Here is a 4,732-nt window from a genome sequence, read left to right on the forward strand (position 1 = left end):
GGTTCAAACCCAGCCCTGGCCAAAAACTGCAAAAAAAAAAAAAAAAAAAGAAGAAATATAAAAAAAGAGTTCTCCTTTGGCATTGCTTTCTCTGTGTCCCATACGTTTTGATATGTTGTGTTTTTGTTTTCATTCATCTCTCAGTATTTTCTACTTCCATTGTGATTTTTCCTTTGATTCATTCATTAAGAGCGATAATTTCCACAATTTTGTGAAAATTACTATTTTACTTTTGTTATTGATTTCTTACTTCATCCCATTCTGATCAGAGATAGTACTTTGTATAATACTCATCATTTTAAATCTTTTTTTTTTTTTGTGAGACAGAGTCTCACTCTGTTGCTGTGGGTAGAATGCCATTGTATCATAGATCACAGCAACCTCAAACTCTTTGGGCTTGAGCAATCCTCTTGCTTTGCCTCCCAAGTAGCTGTGACTACAGACACCCACCACAATGCCCAGCCCAACTCTGTTTTTAGGAGAGATAGGATCTCGCTGTTGGGTTCAAAATCCTGAGCTCAAGCAATCTACCTTCCTCAGCCTCCCAGAGTGCTAGGATTATAGGCATGAGCCATCCTACCCAGCCTTCCTCTTGAATGGAGGCAAGACTTAGTGACTTCTAGTTTGTTTGTTTGTTTGTTTGTTTGAGACAGAGTCTCACTCTTTTGCCCTGGGTAGACTGCCCTGGCTTCATCATAGCTCACAGCAACCTTCAACTCTTGAGCTCATGTGATTCTCTTGCTTCAGCCTCCTGAGTAGGTCAGACTACAGGTGCCTGCCTCAATACCCAGCTAGTTTTTCTATTTTTAGTAGAGATGAGAGTCTCGCTCTTGCTCAGGTTGGTTTCAAACTTCTGAGCTTAAGTTGTGCACTTGCCTTGGCCTTCCAGAGTGTTAGGATTATGGGCATGAGCCACCATGCCCAAAGTGACTGAGTGTGACATCTGAGGCTAGATTAAAGAAAGGCAACTTCCTAGCTCTTGGATTACTCATTTTGGGGGGAGCCATGCCATGCTGTGAGGTCACTGAAGAAACCCTGTGGTAAGGCACACCTGGAGGGGAACTGAGGCCTCCTCCATTTGTCAGCCATGAGAGGGGCAACTACCTTAAAAGTGGATGTGCCAGCCCCAGTCAAGCCTTCAGATAGCTGCATGTCTCAGTGACATGTGAACTTAACTTCATGAGAGATTCTGAGCCAGAACTAATGCACCAACTTGTATCCTGTGAGAGATAATGAATGATCAGTATCTCTTGTTGTTTTAAGCCTCTAAGTCAGTGGTTCTCAGCCTTCCTAATGCTGTGATCCTTTAATACAGTTCCTGTGGGTTGAGAACTGCTGCTCTAAGTTCTGGGATAATTTGTTACATAGCAATGGAATACTAATATGATAAAATCTGTGTTCAGTGAATACTGAATGAATGAATCGGCACATTGACAAACAATTACTTGTTTCCTTTTGGTTTGGCATTGTCTTAGTCTGTTTTGTATTACTATAACAGAATACCACAGACTTAGTAATTTAAAAAGAACATAGATTCCCTTCTTTCCTTCCTTCCTTCCTTTCTTCCTTCCTTCCTTCCTTCCTTCCTTCCTTCCTTCCTTTTTTTCTTTCTTTTTTGAGACCCAATTGTACCCTGTCACCCTGTGTGGAGTACTCTGGTGTCATAGCTCACAGCAACCTCAAACTCTTGGGCAAGCAATTCTCTTGCTTCAGCCTCCTGAGTAGCTGAGACTACAAACGCCTTCCACATGCCTGGCTATTTTTAGAGACAGGGTCTGGCTCAGCCTGGTCTCAAATTCCTGAGCTCAAGCAATCTACCTGCCTTGGCCTCCCAGAGTGAGTTTTACAATTTCTTGGACACAAGACCTCTCAAATCTTTTCCTCAAAGATTGGATTTTGAAAATAACCATGTGATTATGACAAGAAGTTGTCCCACCAATGGACTTATCTATTTCTTCCTTATTACAAGTTGAAGGGTAAGACAAAGCAGAGGCAAAGAGGCATATAATCAATTCTTAAGGTATAAAAAAGGTCACAGAGCTTCCACAGCATGGCAACAGCTTTACAGATGCCCTCATCATGATAGTTGAAATAACAAAGCCTGGCAAAAGTTAAAGCTGAAAGTGCCAAAAGGTCTACCTTGGCAGGTTTATATGATGCATCTCCATGAATAATGTAACAACTTGTCCAGGGCAGTGACTATGGAGATTAAGAGCTGCAGCCAGGGATAGTCCATCACAGAAGGATTGAAATAAGCAACTTGAAACTGACCCAGGACCAAAACACTTTTGACCCTCTCACTAGTCCAGTGGAAAAGCACAGTCTTGGAACCAGAATGGTGGATCAGTGACAGGTGTACATGCTATGCTCCACAACATCCAGGGGTAGGTTGGTCCTGGAGAAATGTTGACACATGAGCAGGTCTGACCACTGGAGTTTGGAAGAACAGAGCTTGGCCTCCTTGGGCACTGCAAAGAGGACTCAGCCTCTAAAGAACCACGATGTTGCTCCAGAGCTTTTTTACCCAATATTTAAGACAATAGTTGACTTATATTTCACTACATGCTTTGACCGAAAGTTTCTACCTTCTGGGTTAAAAAACTCCAAATGTTTAAGGGTCATCAACCACTGCAACTGCTTTCTCTATGCCTTTGTCAACAGATCCCTTGAATCCTTTCAGCCTCACAGAGGACAAAGAGAGAATTTTCACAGGGAATCTATATATAGTAAGATGTAAACATGCATTATTCCCTGTTGTAGCCCAGCACAGAAGTAATTCCTGGAACAAACACAACAGGCACCCAAAAAAGTATTTGTTGACTAAATGAATGAGTGAATAAATCTCTTTACTCATCATAATCATTCAGATGTTAAATGCTATTCCAGTTGCTTAAGTAAGAATAAATGTATAACTAACACTGTCTGGCAGAAACAGGGAAAGTCTGAATCATGTAGCATCAATCTGACAAATACAGTAAACTACTGTTATTGCTTGTTTGCTCATGTTTACATTTTCTTCACAAAATATAATTTTTGTTTTACAACTATGTGGTAAATTAGGGGTGTGGCTTATTCTGTGGACTGGCTCACTCAACATCTGTTCCAGTTTCATCATAGTGTGTCTTCCTGGAATGCAGAGTCTAGAAATCTTAAACCACATTTCCCAGACACTTACCCTTTGTGATAAGGGTTCTGAATGAGACGGTTAGGTTCCTTCAGTCAAATGCATTCACATGGGACCAGAAAATAAACTGAGTTAAGTGGGACAGAGAGAGAGAGAGAATGAATGAGAACTTTCTGGTCCCAACGGTCATAGACTTGGAAGTGCAAGTGATGGCTCCCTAATTTGGCAAGTAGCTTCTTGAAGTGGAAGAGGTGGCATGATTACAGAGCTAGTGGCTACTAGTGGTTACTTTCTGATTCAGCAAGTGGTTTCCTGTTCTTGGAGAGAGCAGCAGCTTCCTTTACAGACTAGTTTCTTCAGCCCCTCCAACAATATCGTAAGTCATTTAATACCTTCTAATAAATCCCTTTTTGTGCAAAGCAGTTGGGTTGAGTTTTTTCCTCTGCCACTGGACTCTAACCAAAGCAAGGAGCTAGGAGTTACTACACAATTGACAAAATGATTTATTACTAAATACGTAGATCATTAGAATATAGATGTAACTTAATATTTATGAAATTTCACATACTCTCATACTCTATTGTCAGGGCAATCCAGTTTCAAATGAAAATATATACTCCTGCAATGATCTATAGGTTGATTTTTTAAAAAATCCTACCGAATTTGAATTCTATTGAAGTACTGGTACTCCTTTTATTATTTGCTAGTGCTATTATGAGTATGGTTTACATGTAACAGAATAATACTAGATTTAAGGTAAAAGAGAAATATGAATTTATGTAAGGTTACAGGTCATCTCATGAAACCCAGGGCTAGGAAGTGGCTAGACCTCAGGAATGGCCTGGAGCCAAGAACTGTAGTGCTATGGATAATGTAGGAAGCCCTCTTATTAGCTCCACCCTTGTGTCTCTCTACATAGCTCCTTCTTTCTTTCTCATTTCTCTGCATCATGATACACTGGGTAAAAAAAAAAAAATATGTCTTCATCTCCACATTTATATATCCTCTGTTTAAATGGACAGATTGAGGTAAGAGTCTCCTACACTCAATTCCAGAGTCTTGAAGAAAGCCTCTGAGTACCCCAGCATCAGTCAGGTGCCCACATTGCACAGAGGAGCCATTCATCTTGTTTTCAATGCAAAGGGTGCCTCTGGAGCAGTACATTTTATAGAATAGAATGTAAATGATGTTCCTTGGGAGCCAATCAGCTGGAAGCTGGAGTCTAAGTCCTGTTGCAGGAACTTGGCAGTGGGTGCTTTGCTCCTGAGACCATATACGTTGTGGGCAGGGGAAGGTGGGTCTGTGGGTAGAGAAAATTAGCCTATACTATCAGAGGGAACTATTGGGAGCTCAGGAGATAAGCTGATGGACATCCATCACAAGAATGACATACTGATTTTATATATTATTATACTAGGAGACAAACTACAGCCCACTGGTCACCTCTGGTCCCCTGATTTTGTAAATATGGTTTCATTAGAACACAACCATGCCCGTTTGTTTGCATATTGGCTGTGACTGCTTTTGTTCTAGAATGGCAGCATTGAGGAGCTGCAGCAGAGACTGTATAGTTCACAAAGCTTACGGTATTTGCCATCCGGCCCTTTA

General features: G+C 41.0%; 1 pseudogene; it reads right to left on the bottom strand.

Annotated features, from left to right (window-relative positions):
• Positions 1-1,962: 1,962 nt before the first annotated feature.
• On the bottom strand, positions 1,963-4,249 carry LOC100953108 (annotated as a pseudogene).
• Positions 4,250-4,732: the final 483 nt, after the last annotated feature.

Source organism: Otolemur garnettii, unplaced genomic scaffold, assembly GCF_000181295.1.
Source record: "Otolemur garnettii isolate 467f Iridium unplaced genomic scaffold, OtoGar3 scaffold00202, whole genome shotgun sequence".
NCBI lineage: Eukaryota > Metazoa > Chordata > Mammalia > Primates > Galagidae > Otolemur > Otolemur garnettii.